This window comes from Lissotriton vulgaris, chromosome 7, assembly GCF_964263255.1.
Source record: "Lissotriton vulgaris chromosome 7, aLisVul1.2, whole genome shotgun sequence".
NCBI classification, from domain to species: domain Eukaryota; kingdom Metazoa; phylum Chordata; class Amphibia; order Caudata; family Salamandridae; genus Lissotriton; species Lissotriton vulgaris.
In genome coordinates, this window is record NC_141695.1 from 510687897 (window position 1) to 510706431 (window position 18535).

Here is an 18535-nt window from a genome sequence, read left to right on the forward strand (position 1 = left end):
GTCGCATATTGTTTAGAATTCATGCCCAGGCGAATAAGATCAGCAACAGTTCTTATCTTTAAAATCTTCTGCTTGTATAAAAAGAGGAGGGATTTGCAGAATATAACTGGATTTTAATCATCATGAAGCATGTTTCCCTTTTTTCTTGCTCATATCTACTAGCAAAAGTTTTGCTATAGACAAACACTTTTATCTCTTTCTTGTCAATTTCCTTAAGCATTTTCAATCAAGGAATATTAATTGAAAGTATATCATGACGGCTGATAGAGATCACAAACACCTCAGATGTCTGCAAATAGAGATATTAACAATGAACATGGTTGTGTATAGTTTTTAGCATCAAAGAACAAGTACTCGTTTAAAGATACACCAACAATTTTATTTTTCCCCTCATTCTGTGTATCACATTTACCAGTCCATAGTAATGGGAACAGTATACTTGATGTATCAACAAATGGTAATACATATTTTCTCTTATCAAAAGCAGGAGCAAGTTTTTTTGTCGGGTCGGAAATCGAATGACCCGCCATCATATTTAAAGAGTGATGTGGTGTAAGGGGGTTCCTTATGGGGGAAAGCAAATGCACATATGCACTTACCTGCCCGATTTACACCTGTAGAATATCCCAGGTTGTGACACTTGCAAACATACTATTTACCATATGAGTACTCGAAATGGACATCTAGTGCAAGTGTATCCTCGAGATTATGTATGAATCCACGGAAGGTAGAAACCTTCCCAATGCATTGGAGTAAACATATGGTGCAAATTTCAAACTTAAATATATTCTCGGGCTCAAAAATTCCACGGACTCGATAATTCTCGTTCCTGTGCCTACTCGACTCACGGGTTCACACTCTGCGAGTCTGGGCAATAGCTTACTTAATCTCCACTACGGCCCCTCGCGGCGGGATGCCTGGCTTTCACCTTGTGCTGGGGTTATCTCACAGGGGAATACCAGGACGGGTTCCCAAGGCAAGCGCCTTGATGCCTTCGGGTGATACGTGCGCTATATAAATCGCTATACATTTTTCAAACTTTTCTCAGATGTAATTTGTAAATCGTTCCCAGGACGAACTGTTTTCATTCTTGTTCTCTATAAAGCTGTTCCTACATAGCAGAGTAGATGCATCAGTGTGTAGACTAATAGAACACAGTGCTGCAAAGTCATTGAACTTTAGACCTGTAAACTAAGATGAGAAAGCACTCTCTCCTTAGGTGTTTGTTTTTGTTAAGTCTGTGGTAATGATGTAGGCAGCGGGAATTTAGAAGGAAGGATATTGCTTGCAAGATTAAGGCTTGTATCTATTGGGGCCAGGAAAGCTATATTCCTGCAATATTATCCGCCCAAGTAGTTACTGACTGAGGTGGAGTCCGAGTACCCAAGACGGCACAGAAACAAAACATACTAAACGTGAGCTGGCTTTGCCGAGCAAGCAACACATTTACCCATGAGGTACCTTGGCATGAACAAGGGAGGCATAGAAACAGATGTCAAGGCCATCCATTTTCTTTAAAACATTCTTGTTAGAAATAGTATTTCTGGTTGGCTAGGGCATGCGCCTAAGTCAGGCAGAAACCACCACTCTAGTCAGGGCAAGGGAGTTACATGATAAGATAACCCCTGCTCACCCCCAATGTAGCTCGGCACAAGCAGTCAGGCTTATCCCAGAGGCATTGTGTAAAGTGTTTGGGCAAAACACACATACAGCAGCATTACACTAGGAACACCACAAAACAAACTCCACACAAGGTTATATAAAAGTAGCCTTTGTATTATCCAAAACACATTTGGAATTATAATTTCACAATGTATACTGTGCCAACTGGCACTATGCAATATTTTCAGGGGATTATATACAAGACAGGGCCAATCGGGCCACTGTCAGAACCATCTCAAGCACAAGTAGTAAATGTAAAACACCACCAGGACCTACTGGCGAAATACTGTACTCAGCATTAGCATGGGTAACATAACTACATTATGTCTGAATCACAATTAGGCATAAAACACATTGTGCATAAACTTGCTAGGCATAAACACATTACGCAATAGGCATCATAAGCATACACAGTGCACTGCAGTAACACAGGAAAAGTGCACACAGCACCATCAAGAAAATGACCCCACAGCCAACTGGCCTTTCACTGGGGCTCAAAATGCCCTATGTCCCGCAAAGTCAGCGCTCAGAAGGAGGCCTCTTGAATGGCCATCTGGCTGCCTCAGCAGCGAAAACACAGTGTGCAGATGCGCTGGGATGCAGGGTGCACCTCACACCTTCCTCAACTAAAGAAATGGCCCCCTAACGTTGCAGCTGCCTGCGCTCTCGCAGTGCAGCTGAGATCAGCAATAAGGCCCAGGCACTATGGTGCCTCTGGAGCCCTACTCCGGGACTCCTATCTCCAAATTACCCTCAAAGGAAGAATGGCACTGGCACCACGTGCCACTTGGGAGCCTCCCTCCTCCCTGGTGCTCTCAATCAGCATCAACAATGCACAGGTGGAAGCCCCACTCACTGGGGCTTCTCTGGATGCTCTCTGCTTCCTTCAGTGCAGCTTCTCTCTCTGCTGCAGTTGCGGTGGCCTGCCTCACCTTCTGCCGGGAGGGGGAAGGCAGGTCATGCCCCCAACCAGGCACTGCCATCTGGCTTCCGGGTCGGGCTGCGGCAGTGATCTCCCTTGGATCTCGGCAAAGCGGGAAGGTTCCCGCCTCACAGGCAATCGGGGTGGGCTCCCGCCAATGAAATAAACTTCAATACAGGGTAGGCTCCTGCCAGATGAGCAGCAATGCGGGGTGGGCACCCGCATTTAGCAATAAGTAATACATGACCATTCCAGCTTTGCAAAAGGCCTTCCACCACGCTGTAACACATGAAGCTGCATGTTTGGGAACATTTGAGCCGTTTGAGCTATAAATAAGGCTTTTTTGTTCAAATCTGCATTTTAGGCAGCAGATGATGGAATCTTTGGCACATGCAGAAAATGTTTAATTATGTGAAAATTGGTGCAGCTGAACAGATACATAATTCCAGTGGCTCTGCTCATACCTCCAACTAAGTCCAGAAGTGTCCTGAGTGGTTACTTCTTTTTTTGTCCCTCATTGATTTTATAATGTAGCTTCTATGGAAACGAGGAAGACTAAACCTGAGGTTACCACTCCACAACACAGACTACAATACCACATAATTACTCTCCAAAACCCATAATCCCACTCCACATAATACCTATACACTAAATACCACGGGCCTCATTTACAAGAAGTGGTTCAACGCTGGGTGAAAGCAGCGATGCGCCACTTCTCAGTGCACCCTCCTTGCTACACCAATGATGTGTCAAATTTACAATATGAAGCATCATGTCGCAAGGAAGGACATATCTGTCAGTGCAAAAATTGGGGATTGCTGGAGTAGTGTCGGAAGACTGACACAACTCCAGCAATCTTCCTTTCACATGGAGCAAGCCCCATGTGAAAGAGCCTGCATCACCCTTACACCTTCCATGAGGCAGGCGTATGGTTTTGACGGATTGGAGTCCTAGAAGTAGCGCAGCGAAATCTCATAGATTTCGCTAGTCCACTCCTACGACCCTTTCTTGTGGGAGTACGCCCACGCTGCATACATTATACATGGTGCAGGTATAACGTACCGCAGGAGTTTACGAAGTGACACATCTACCTAGAAGCGTCACTTCATAAATATGGCGCAACATGGGGCATGTTTTATGCCACTGGTGCATCACAAAAAAGTGACGCACCGATGGTGCAAAAGTGACGCAGGGGCTGATAAATGAGTTCCCACATACTTTCTATTCACATAATTTCACTGCACAACATACAAAATAATTCCACTACACACAACATATATTCACTCTACACAAAAAACATTAGTGCAAAAAGTTTACATTTACAACGCCAATAGCTCTAACTCTCACAAATGCAAAACCTATTACATTGCAAATGCTTCTTTAACTACTAGTTGCATTTGCAGAGTGGTGGAGAAAGGGTTCTGGTCCTCCGACCAGCGCTCAGGAATTCCGCTGCATAGGACTTACAGGAAGTACCAGGAGGGCTTCTGTCCCCCAAAGTCCTTCAGGAGTAAAGTGGGATTTATCCCTATTCAGTAGTCTGCCAGGAGGCGCGTTGGCAGAGTGGAGGAGTAAAGGGGGCGTGGCCTCTGCAGACGTCTTAGCAATCTCACTGTGTGGGACTTACTGGAGAAAACAAGAGGGGAAGTTGGCCCCCAAGGAGATCATTGGGGGCCAACAACCCCTCCTAAAACCTCCAGTACCACACAGCAGGATTGCTAAATTTTCATAGCAGTCCATGCCTCCTTTGCCCACCACTCTGCAACGGCGCTCCCTGGCATGCTCTTGGATGGACATTGAAGTCCTCTTTGCTAATGGAGGTTCTTAGGGTCCATCTAGCCTATCTCTTACCTCCAGTAAGCCCCACACAGTGGGATTACTGGGATTTGGACACCGGCCACCCCCTCCCTTTTTCCACCACTCTGCAAATGTGCCAAACAGCAAGCAGTATTGCTTTTCGGCAAGGGGAGCTGCATGCTAGCAGCTCCCCTTGCCCAATAGCAATGCCAGCTCCCACAGGACAGGACCATGGGGCATTGGGGCTCCCCCGATGGACCTCTAGTTAAGGGGGGCCATGCATCCCGCTTCCATACTTAAAAAAATAGAAAAGAGGCAATGCCCCAGGGGATGGGGTCACCGGGGCCAATATTGGCCTCAGGAGTGGGCCACACTGCCTCCCTCCAAAATTAAAAAACAAAATACTGGCCAGGCCCCGGGGAATGGCGTCCCCAAGGCCAATGAAGGCCCAGGTAAGGGAGACCATGCGGCCTCCTTCCCATTTTCTTTTTATGTATTTTTTGAAATGCTCAGGCTCTGGGCGATGGGGTCACCAGCGCCCACAAAATATAAAAGAATGGGGTGCACACAGCCCCCCTTATAAAAATATTTAAAAAAAGAAAAGCTGCGTCTCACTGGAGACCCCGCCCCCTTCCTGCACCACTCTGCAAATGTGCCCCCTGGTGCATTCTAAATTGGGGGATTAAGGCCCCTTCATTCCTGAGGGTCCCTGGTAGCCAACATAACATGTGGAAAATGCGTTTTGGGACCACCACTTTTTTCTGCCCCCACTTGATGAATCAACCTCAAACTTTCTAGTCAGGAGCTGACCTGAGCTGGTCATTAGTTTGGAAAACTGTGTGAAGATTCATCAAACTGCGCTAAAAGATATTAGCAAAGGAAAAAAATGCTTTTTGAATGAATAGAAACAAGGTCCTAACTACAACTATCTAATGGTGACCGCAAGTAGGTAATATATTAATTTTTTTAGGTTTAGTTATGAATATATTAAAACATGATATATATATACATATATAAGTAAAACATTTAATAAGAGGTTTAATAACCAAGGTATGTAAATATATATTTATGTATATAAAATGTAATATATATATATTTTTTTTTTCACTGAAAAAAACATAGGTTTCAGGGGTGTTATAGTTAGCAGGACATGTCCCTCATACAAAACCATTGAAATTCCTTCATTATAATTAGTTGTACTAACTATAAGTCGCGCGCCCCCAATCCACTGCTGACGATGTCACATATTACAACATTCATGACATGGTCAGTGATATCACTGATGACATCACTGATGACATCTCAAATGACATCACTGATGACATAATCAAGTGAATGTGGTTTGCTTCCATATTTAAATAAGTATTATATATATATAGGAATCTGCATTGAAGACTGAGTGGATGTATACGTTTCTGGATGGAATATTTACTACCATGTGATCGACTTTCTAAGTGACTAATTTATAGTGTCTCACTAAATATATGGGATAGTGGTTTAACTGTGTAAATATCTGTATCGCTCTGTCTCTTGTTGTGTAAACTACTGCAGAAGTTGGTTACTAGCTATGTGAAACTCTATAAAAGTTTTTAATTAGTGAAGTGAGTATTTGTATGAGCGAGTGAATGTGTGTGTGGTTGGGTGGGAGGTGTGTGAATGCCCAAAGTTGTGTAAATAGTTGATTTAGTAGGTATATGAGGTTAAGACTGCATGTGGAAACAATTGTTTGGGTGAGAGAATCTCTTTATGTGTTTGTTGATGAGTAAATATATTTCCTAATGATACATGTCCAACAAAGTAGAAATATAAAAGGCATTGTATGTGACAGTTGTTGTATATAAATAAGTATACATAAACGTCAGTGATTGCATGAGTGACTGTATGGATAACTGTTTACTTGTAATAGTGATGTTATAACACACTAAGTATGAGTTACTATCTATATGAATAAATAAAGTGCGCAGCTGAGCAAATGTAAGTATGATCAATTGTTTGCTTAAGTGAGTAGGATGACTGCATAAGTGAATAGGATGTGTGTTGGTGAGTAATGTCGATATAGGTGTATAAGTATATTTAACCCTTTCGATGCTGATGACGAGCTCAGCTCGTCATGATGCACGGTTGAGCTGTGCTGATGACGAGCTGAGCTCGTCATGAATAATGTAAAATATGAATGTCCAGCACAGTACGGGAAAACTGCTAGCAGCCAAGGTGTTAATAGTGTTCTATTGATCGTTCTCAACATTTATAAGTGACTCTATAGGTAAGTGTTTAGATGTGTGTAGATGTACAAATCTCGTGGGTTTTCAGAAACTTGTATTGGTGTGTCAATGGTTTAAACATGGTACTCTTTATTTTATAGTGAGTGATTAAAGGTTATACTAGTGTATGATGATGAGTATCAGATTGTCAAATGATGATGTCATCAGTGATGTCAATAGTGATATCACTTGAGATGTCTTCAGTAATGTCATCAGTGATGTCACTAACCATGTCATGAATGATGTAATATGTAACATCATCAGCAGCGGATTGCGGGCGCGCGAGTTATAGTTAGTACAATTAACTATAATGGAGGAATTTCAATGGTTTTGTACGAGTGAAATGTCCAGCTAACTATAACACCCCAGTAACCTATGGTTTTTTCAGTGAATTTCTAAGGTTTTTTAAATGCTATTTCCTAACTATAACATGTCTGAAACCTATGGTTTATTCAGTGAATTTCAAAGGTTTTTTATATGCTAATTCCTAACTAATATGTATGAAAGCTATGTTTTTTTTAGTAAATTTCAAAGGTTTTGTAAATGACAATTTTTAAATATATTAATTGTCATATTTAGTTTTTTGATACTGACTTTATACATTTACATTTTTTGTTTTACATATTTTATTTTTTCAATTATATTATATATTTTTAAAATAAATTGAAAAACAATGTTTCAAAAAATACTGAAACTCTAATAATGGTTTTTTATTTTATATTTTTATAACATATTTATAATTATTTCTTTATTGTTTTTTTAAATATTTTTGGGGAGTCACACTCCCAAAGCGCAACTTTCCCATTCACTGCACGGAACCTAGCCACCATTTTAGGATTGTTGTGTAGGATCCGCGTAAGGTGTGTGATGGGTGCATATTTTCTTGCGCTATTGCTATGCGACTGGTACGCGACTCCAACTGCATATGCGACATATACGTATTACATTACGCAACGCTTGTGAGGTCATATACGAGTTCGCTGTGGTGGGTGCGAGACTCCCACGAAATGTTTATATGTCTAAAAAGATATACATATGAATTTAATATAAATATAAATATTAGGGCAAGACATTATCTGAGCTAATCATAAAAATAATATACTTTTAATTTTAATAAACGTGTATCACTTTTAAATACAATTTTGAAAAGTTGCGTTGGGTGCGTGCTTTCTCTGCACATGCTGCGCAGATCCAATGTGACCTGAAAATAAGAGATTCAATTCATCAATTGGCTCATAACAGTTCCTATTCTAACTATTGAAGGACCCCTCCCATTTCAATCATTCTTCTTAGACCTTCTTTGGAGTAACATCTCTAATGAGAAGAACCTTTTTTTGGTCATTTTTTGCTTCTGATTCAAGAACAACGGCTACAGCACAGCAGCAATCATCTGATTCAGAACATTCAAATGATGAAGGATTTGCACATGAACCTCCATGCCCTGAGTGGTATACTTCTATTGTGCGGAATTATTTTACTTTTCCTGAGGAGCAAAAGAAAGTAAATGCAACAAAGGTAACTTGCAAAATCTGTAAAGCTGTTCTCTCATGTGGAGATCCAAACAAAAAGTACTCTTGCGGGACCGCAAGTATGCTAAAACATTTGAAGTGTCTGCACTTTGTCAATTTGACGCATGAGGAGTGCAGAAGACTCCGGGAGGACCTACCACTGGCAGAACCAAGCACTTCTGGAACATCTCCATCCGTGTATCATCTGGACATATGTCCCCAATTCGCCAACCTCAAGATACACTGTAATAAGTATAACAGATTGCTCTGTTGCGGGGAGAAATCTGTGGACTTGATTTGCCAAGCACAGGAGGCCCACAATCGGCCGAATTGACGGACCTCCTATCCAACCTAAATTTTAATCAATTAATTTTCTCCGCCACCCACTGCAAGGGTCACATCCTAGACCAGGTGTGGTCTAATACCACCTGTACAACTGCCCCAAACATTACTACCTTGCATCTGGTCTGACCACGCACTCCTCCAATTTAAACTAAGTATCACTCCTGCGACTATTACCGCTCCAGGCGGAGGCGGGTTAGTTAGGAATTGGAATACAATGAACAAAAAAGCCTTCCTAGAGTCATTAGCCAATAACATCCCTCCCCCTCAACATGAGATTAATTCCTCAGTATCCATGCTCACCAACTGGCTAAACACGGCCAGTGATCTTCATGCCCCTTTTAAAAAAATCAGACTGGCACGATGTGCCGACGCCAACCGGTGGTTTTCCACTGATCTAAAAGTGAGGAAACTGGCCCTACAGCAATCAGAACGTCACTGGCGTCGTAATTATGACCCTGATTTAAAAAGGATCTTCATAAAAGCAAGGAAAGAATACATGACTGCCATCTCGGCTGCGAAAGCGTCTACTTTTCCTCCAAAATTCTGGAATCTACAAACAAATCCAAGGACATCTTTTCCATCCTTAACGAACTTACAAATTTAGACACTGTTCGACCTAAGATCATTCCCACCCAGCCTCTTTGTGATTCACTCAACGTCTACTTTATTGACAAAATACTGGACATCAAAGCCAGTATTCCTCAACCGGTGTCCCCACTCACGTCTGGTATGACAATCAAGCCTAACCACAATATCCTGAGTAGCTTCCCACCCATTACCCAGGATCAATTTCGGGAATTACTGTCAAGAGTAAAATCTGGTGCACCCTCAGATAGCTGCCCGCCCCACATCCTAAAAGAGTGCTTCTTGACTCACCAGCCCCTGCCCTTACTCTCCTGAACAACTCCTTGACTCTTGGCTTAGTCCCCGCAGCGTTTAATGAAGACATAGGCATCCCGCTGCTAAAAAAACCTGGGGCATACCCAGCCTGTAAAGTCAACTTCCGACCCATCTCGCTGTTGCCCTATCTGGCAAAAGTTCTGGAGGCACACGTGGCCAAATGCCTCTCTAACTTTCTTGAGGAATCCTCCTGTTTCGACCCCCACCAGGCAGGCTTTCGGCCTGCACACTCCACTGAAGCAGTAGTCACGACAGTTCTGGACACCCTGCGTGACTGCGCCGACAGACGCTCCCCATAGGCCCTGGTGCTCCTGGACCTTTCGGCCGCATTTGACACGGTCGACCACAACATCTTGGTCGACCGTGTCGAACAGGCCGGTGTCCGGGACCTAGCAGCCTGTTGGTTGAGATCCTTCCTGAAAGACCGTAACCAAACTTTACGCCTTGGTGACCTAATAGGTGCTAAACAGGACATCACCTGCGGAGTGCCACAAGGCTCCTCCCTCCCATCTATTTAATCTTTACATACTTCCCCTGATTCAGACCTTAAGAGACAAACAGGTTAGAGTCTTCAACTACGCAGAAGATTTACAACTGCTTTTCACCATCGACAACACTGAAGACTCCATACTGCACTTCCAGTCTACCATGAGCTTTATCAAAATCTGGATGGACCAGAATCAGCTCAAACTAAACCCGGGGAAAACCGAGTTAGTCCTGACCGGCGATAGCGCCAAGTACTGGGGCCCACACTACTGGCCTTCTGAACTGGGCCAAGTTCCAACACCCTCTTTGTCAGCGAAAACTCTTGGAGTCACTGTGGACTGCGAACTATCTCTGAAAGCGCAAGTAGGTCAGGTGGTCTCCAAGTGCTTCTTCCAACCAAAAAAAATCCGGAAGGTACGTCGTCTGCTTACACCAGAGGCAATCACCCAGGTTGTGATTTCAACTGTACTGTCCCATCTGGACTACGCGAATGCTATCTACCTAGGTCTTCCCAACTACCTAGTTAAGCGACTCCAGATGGTACAGAACCATGCCTCAAGGCTGATCCTGAACCAACCAAGGCGTCAGGCAGCTACCCCCTCCTAAGGAAACTACACTGGCTCCCAGTAGCCCAGCGCTGTGCCTTTAAGACTGGGTGCATAATTTTCAAGTCCCTCTACTGTAAAAGCCCCTCATTCATTAACCAACTGATTTCCAGATACACCCCTTCTCGCAACCTACGCTCACGCCACCTGAGCCTCCTGCAGACGCCTTCCTTCAAACTTAAGCGCGAAGGAGGCCGTAGGTTTGCTACCCTTGCTTCCTGCTTGTGGAATTCTCTCCCCCTGGAGATCCGGAATTGTCAAGATCTCCTCTCTTTCCGGAAAGCCTTGAAGACCTGGCTCTTTAGACAAGCATTTCAATAAATGCATCCCTCCTCTATGTTCATGTTACTGCTGATCTCAGCGCCAAGCAACCAATCGGTGATAGCGTGCTCTAGAAATATTTTAATAACATAACATAACATAACCATCAGTGCTAGAGTTTTTTTTCCTGAAGTTCATTGTTTTGTTCCTCCAGTTGTCTTTTTTTCCTTTTGAAAAAAAAATCCCAAAATTCTCAGAAAACCACAAAAAAATGTAAAAACAAAAAAAGTTATTTTCAGAACTAACTTCTCTTGTATAAAAAAAGAGCTATATTTGTATGATAGTGTTTGAAAGTTTAGACGAATGTATGTGTAGTGCATAATTGACTGAAAGAATGCATTAGTAGTGTATGGTGAATGTATAAGTGCAGAACTTTAAGGAAGTGTTGCAACATGACATTGTAAGCTTTTTAGCTGCAGTGTGCTGTGGTACTTCCGATGCACAGGGATGCAACATATGTACATAAATATGTTGCAAGTCTATGCTTCCCTCTGTACTGCTGCTTAAAGTGCAGCCATGTGGTGACACAGGTCCCCTTGCACCATGGTGCAGGGATATCTGTGTTGTGTGGAGTTTGTTTTTGTGCAGGAAGACACACCTTCCTGCACAAAAACAATCAGTGAAGGCATTTTTCTCCTTCAATGTATGCTGTGAATTGTAGCATATATTGAAAGAAAAAAATGAGGAGAAATTAAAACAATTTTCCTTGTGCCTTGCTACACCAATTGGAGGATGGTGCACCATTCTCGCAGATGTCCAGATTTATGATTTCTGATCAATCTGGAGATGTGTCTTGTTCTATGAGTGTTCAGTTCAAACACGCACAGCAACACCTTTAGAACGCCCTTTCAACACAAAGTGGTGTGTATGATGAGCTTGTATTTACATAGAGAAAAAAGGTATCCTCTCTTTGTAACTATGTTGCAAAAAGTGACACAGAATGCTTCTAAATTGGCCTCATAAGTGCTTTGGTATTAGCAGACTGTTACAATAAGAACATATTGCTAGTTAACTGTATAAAAAATTGCATGAGTGACATGAGGAAAGCACAGAGTAATGTCTCCAAAAATGCTCAAAGAATATGAATTGAAATGATTGCGGTCCTTCAATAGGTACAATGGGAAATATTATGAACCAATCAAAATTTCTTTTTTTCAGGTTACACGATATCCTATGATTCCAAAACTACACAGGTATAAAATGGATGTTTTGAAGTCTGTATTAATACTTTGTAACTTTGTAGCACCCATCAGATCCCAACAGATCCCCTGCCACTGCAGGAGCAAAATCACCCAAAACCAACTACATGCAAACCTCGCTCTCAGCCCACCCACCGAACCCTCCAACACCGACGACGCTGTTCACACACTCAGATGCTGGATCGAGGACTGTGCCAACACCCTCGCCCTCAGAGGCACCATCAAGAGGGCTAGCTGGTTCACCCAAGAACTCCTAGCCTCCAAGTAAGCCTGCCAGAAACTAGAGAAGAAATGGTGCAGTGAACAAACTCTGGACAGCCAGGCAGCACACAAGGACGCCATCCGCAACCATCAACACCTCATCAGGTGGGCCAACAGGACCTCCTTCAAAGACCGCAACAACAACAATGCACACAACAGCAAGGCGCTCTTCAACATTAATAGGAACTCTCCAACCCCAGCTCCAACACCAACAACATCCTTCCTTCTTCCACTGCAAGATAACAGACATCAACGACAGCTTCAACACCCAGACATCCCCAACAAACAGTAACACAACAGACCCTCCGCACACCATCGACCAAGACTCTCTGCTAGACAGGGCCAGCGTGAGGATTGATGACACCATCAAGACCATGCACAAATCCACTTCGCCTCTCTGTCATACCCATTCCCGCACCACGTCTTCAACAGAGCAAGCAGATTCATCGCACCCCACCTGCTCAAGGTCATCAATCTCTCCCTCGAGACCGCAACCTTCCTAGAGGTTAATGCCCTACTAAAAAACCCTAAGGCAGACCCAAGAGACCTAAAGAACTTCCGGCCCATATCTCCGTTCCCCTTCCCGGCCAAGTTCATCGAGAAAACCGTCAACAGACAGACAGCTAACCGGATACCTCGAAGAAAACAGAATTCTGGACCCTTCCCAGTCAGGGTTCCGCAGCAACCACTGCACCGAGACTGCCCTAATTTCCACCACCGATGACATCAGGACCCTGCTGGACAACGGCAAGACTGCAGCACTCATCCTCCTAGACCTCTCTCCCGCCTTCATCACCGGCTGCAACGGCACACTACGTGCACGTCCCCACGCCGCAGGGATCTGAGACAAGGCTCTGGATTGCACCACCTCCTTCTTCTCCGGCAGAACCCAGAGCATCCGCCTCCCCCCATTCTGTTCCAAAGCCTCCGAGATCATCTGCGGCATACCCCATGGATCCTCCCTCAGCCCGACGCTGTTCAACATTTACAAGGCCCCGCTCACTCACGTAGCCTGACAGCACAACCTCAACATAATCTCCTACGCGGACGACACTCAGCTGATCCTCTCCCTCCCCAAGGACCCCATCACCGCCAAAGCCAACCTCCACAAAGGAATGAAGGCCATCGCCGACTGGATGAAGACCAGCTGTCTGAAGCTGAACTCGGACAAGACAGAGGTCCTCATCCTTGGCTCCAACCCTTCAGCCTGGGACGACTCCTAGTGCCTGACGGCACTGGGGGCAGCCCTGACACCCACCGACCACGAACGCAACCTGTGAATCATCCTCGACTCAACGCTCTCAATGTCCAAGAAAGTCAACACCGTCTCATCCTCCTGCTTCAACAACCTCCGCATGGATCCCGACAGATATAAGAAAGACAGTCACCCAAGCCCTCGTCAGCAGCAGACTCGACTACGAAAATGCCCTCTAAGGGGGAGCCCCGACCAAGCTCATCAAACAACTACAATGCATCCAAAACACCTCGGCGTGAATGATCCACGACGTACCACGCCACAGCCAATCGCCCCCCACCTCAGAAACCTGCACTGCCTCCTCGTCAACAAGAGGATATACTTAAAGCTTCTCACCCATGCACACAAGGCACTCCACAAGACCGCCCCAGCCTACCTCAACAGACTACTCTCCTTCTACATCCCCATCCCCCAGCTTTGCTCCGCCGACCTCTCACTCGCCACCATCCCGTGCATATGAAGAACAATCACCGGTGGGAGATCCTTCTCCCCCCCTTCCGCCAAGACATGGAACACCCTCCCAATGAGTCTACGACAGACCCAAGACCTGCCAAGCTTCAGGAGGATACTCAAGACCTGGCTGTTCGATCGATCAGTAGCACCCCCCCAGTGCCTTGAGACCCTCGCCGGTATGTAGTGCGCTTTACAAATGATTGATTGCTTCTTGCAGATCTGCTTGCATAGTATATAAAGAAATTAACTTGTACTAGGGTTAATGGCTTGGCCAATCCGTAACTATATGAGTAATAAGGAGAGTAATTTCACTACTGCAAAGAGAGAACAAGATACATTTACAAGTACTTAGGTTTTGGCAAAGTGATAGGACATGTTTATAGAGTGGTGAAGGAAAAGGATGGGGCCTCATGTAACATGTGCAAACACACTCTGTGACCCATTTTAAGTCAAGGAATTTCATCTCTTTTAATCCTGAAAGTCCCTGGGTCCTAATAGCCCACCATGTCTCTCTTGAACGCCATACAGCTGCATTGCAGAGAGGTAGTATGAAGCCATATCCCATTTCTCACCTCTCTGCAATGTAACTCTCTGGCATTTGCCGCACATATCTGGTGGGTTAGTTGACCCCCAGTGACACTCAGAATTCAAGGCAACTTTATCCCATAACTTAAAACGCCCACCGAGCATCTTTCCACACATATCTACTCTGTCCATCCCCTCTTTCTTCACTAGTGTTCAAATAATGTTCTTGAAAAATATATGCTGACAGAATGTGCAAGAAAAAGTCCTTAATTCAAACATATACTTTTCCTCATGGCCAAAAAGTATTCTTGAAATCCTTTATATTGAAATTGTCCAATAGTAATCGTTTCAATACATATTAATAAATTCCTCAGAGGCTGAATTATGTTCCTAAAACTTTGGCTTTGAAAATATTAGGTAGGAATTTGGTAATTTGCTAGTCAAACATTGTTTAAAAACCAACTGAGCATCATTACAATATGTCGATCCTTTATCACATTTTAAATATGCAGTGTAATGTCCAGATGTTGTGGAAGGGCCATCATGGAAAATTATTGCTACTGCTACAAAAGTCCTTCCTGATATTGATAGTTGACTTGCTACAAAATGTTTTATTAAAGTGTCCAGTTTTCTTCCATCAGCTGTACAACGTTGCATCATTACAATTATATATTGTCCCTATCTTTGTATAAATGAGGTTGATAACATTTCTGATTTGGATTGGCTACACTCCATGTTTTGATTTGTTGCTTTAACTAGTTTGTTGAAAGACACTGATTTACAGTCTGGTAATGTCAAATATGTAAACATGCAATTTTCACATTGATATTCCAACAAAGGCCAAAAAGAATTTTAGTTTTTATGCCTTGATTTTCCAATACGGTAATCATATACATTAAAAATTCTTGATCATCTTGATAGATATTCTGTGTAAATTGTGTAGAACCAGAACATACATCCGAAGGATTACGAATATCACAAATGCTTTGTAGTTCACTTTTATCAGTTATCAATCTTTCATAAATAAAATGCATCAAGGAACAAAATCTTTGTTCCCGATTCTCCATATTTTGCTGTTGGAAACTTTCAAGAAAAACAACAACATTGACCACTACATTAGCATAGCAGTTGACAGCTGAACTATTTTCAAACTGATAACCAACAATCTCTTCAACAGTGCCCTTTTTCTTTTTGCTTGAAATCCCAACATTATCTTGTTTTTTTTCCTTCTCTATACCTTTACTACAGATATTCTCATACCTTCTTTTTCGACCTACCACATGCCTTTCAAATACATGATATTGACCTAAATTGGGAGCATACACTCTTCTGAACCTATTATACTCTTTTACAAGGTTTGCATGTGCATTAACTTTTGTGTCATCGAAATCAATCAAAAACAAACCAGACAAAGTTCTGACTCAGGACAAAGCAATATATGCCATATCATCTTTAAACACATTACTTCCAATGTTCACCAAAGCACTATCTACACTTAAACCTTGAGATTTATGAATAGTCACTGCATATGCCAGAGGAAGTGGAAACTGTTTTCTACGGACATATAAATCTTTAACAAGCAAAAAACAAACTGAACAAAAACCGATTTGTTTTACTTCTTCAATCTGATCAAATTTAATTTTTAAAAATTCAATTCCATCTTTATTCTGATAATTCACAAAATCCACAACTTTGCACATTGCTCCATTAACTAAACCTTCTTCTATATCCAAATGATACCTTAAAATTACCCGACAGTTTATACATGCATATAGATTCTTTTCTAAACCAGCAGTTTTAGATAACGATTTTTCTAAAGAATCCAATTTTCTTTTTAATTTTTCTGTCAAAATAACAGTGATTCCTTCATGCTCTATTTTATCAATGGCTTCCATTTTTATTATTTCTTAATTTTCCAGCTTCAAAAGTTGTTTGTTCAATATAGAACACTCATGCAGTGTTGGCACTTAGCAGAATATCGATATATTTTCTGCAATTTTCATATATATTTTCTCAGTAACTATATTTTTATTTGGAAACAAATTGGAAAACAATTGACTCTGCAAAGCTTGTTTGCCATGTTCTGTCAGCACTCCAATTCTTATATCTTGAAGAATAGTTCCATAATCAACATAATTTGCCTGTCGCATATTTTTAATGAGTTCTTTGTATTCAAAATATGACCAAATATTAACATTTCCAACATTACCCAGAGACTTTCTGGTGTCTTCATGCGCAAGTGTTTTAAATACTGGTTGTCCATTTACGGGTGTAAGTTGTAGTATATCTCCAAAAACTATTACATGTTTTCCTCCAAATAAGATATCATACTCTGTTTAAAGAATTTGCTGCATTCTTAAATGCACAAAAGTAAGCATTAAGTTTAAGACCAAGCTTACCCCATCAATCATCATAAGTTTCATTTTCTTCAGCACTCTTGAAACTTCACAACAAACTTCTCCAGATAGCTTGTAATATTCCAATTTGTTGTCATGCTTCACTGGTAGCATTAGTAAACAATGCACTTTATTCCTTTAATGTTGTGTGCTGCCAACCCAGTTGGAGCAGTTACAACAGAAAACAAATGTGAGTCAGGTATTTTTGTAGATAACTGGTGATTACTTTAATTAAAAAACTTTTTCCTGTTCCAGCTTGTCCACTCACATACATTCGAATAGGTTGAAATAATGTGCAAGTGCATTCTTTCTTTTCAGTAAGAAATCCATGGTCAATCTGTTGTCTCACTTGCTGATATATTTCTTTCTGTTCAACATTTAGTTGGTCTTCCAAGTTAGTTAAGTCCACAAAAGGCAAGATGGCCGCCGACAGACCGTAGGAGGTAGCAGCTCCCAAACCACTCTCCCATAATGATGTGCTGGGAACTTCGGTTTAAGTGATAAGAACAGGCGGTATGCTGCATCCCATATTCTGAAGCAATATCAGCTGAGCCGTGCAGTGTGATGATCGAGGACTAAGTAAATTGGCTAGTCCAAGTGGAGCGGTCTCCAATACGAGGGTATACTTACTCTAGGAAAAGGCCGAGCACCTTCTGGCGGATAGTCGGAGTAACATTTGCAGAGACACTCCAGCGTCTCCAGATAGGCTGGGATACTGCAAGGCAGGTCATGGCTTCGAAAGTAATGAAGGTAATCAAGGACATAACTGGGAGAGAGGACGAGGATGTACAAGCGAGTGATTCCGAGAATCCGGCTGCAAATCTCAGGGTGAAGGCTCGCCATAGAGCTCAAGCACGAAGAGAGGCTGCCAGGCTGCGTGAAGAAGCGAAGCTGTCAGCGACGGAAAGAAGAAAGCAGGACAGAGAGGCATAGAAAAAGGCAGAGAAAAAGAAAAAGGATCTACCTGGTAAGGCACCCTTTAAGAGCATGGATGCTGGCTCCGATTCTTCGAGGGAAATTAGCCTGCGACTGCCGACACTGTTCGAATCATTCCCAGCGCTTAGGATGGAGAATGCGCCCGCTGATGCTACTGGGATGGACGGGTCAGCCGGGGTTACAGAACCGACGAACCCATTGATAGATGTAAGCAAGGCTGTCTTCCTAGAGGTTGAGCCTGAGCCGGAGGGTGACATCAATGGTATGAGGAGTGAGGAGCAACCCGGGGCAGCTGCGGTGAGTCAAGGAGAAAAGTTGCAAGATCCGGAGAGTGATGGCTGTGTCTCACGGAGGGAGTCTACAGGCAAGGCAACAGCTTTGGAGAGCGAAAGTGGGTTAGTCTCCTCGGATCTAGAGGGGGATCGCAATAATAAGGAACAGCCAGAAGCAGCAGCCAGGGAGCAGTTAACTGGCTTAAAACAGATAAACCCTCTGTCTGGAAGTGCGGGGGAGGAAATAGACTCGCAGATAAATGCTTCAGCAAGAGCAGTTGCTTCAGAGACTGCCCCTCAGATCCCAATGCTAATACCGGCGCAGAGTATGCAGCAAGCCCTGATGGGTAAGGAGCAAGAGGGGGCTAATCTATTGAGTGAGGGTACCCTGATAGCTGAGGCAATACAGCAAGTACCGGGCGAAAAGGAGA

General features: G+C 43.0%; 1 pseudogene; it reads left to right on the top strand.

Annotated features, from left to right (window-relative positions):
- LOC147701964 (uncharacterized) overlaps window positions 1-17829 on the top strand; it is a 146883-nt pseudogene extending 129054 nt beyond the window's left edge.
- Window positions 17830-18535: the final 706 nt, after the last annotated feature.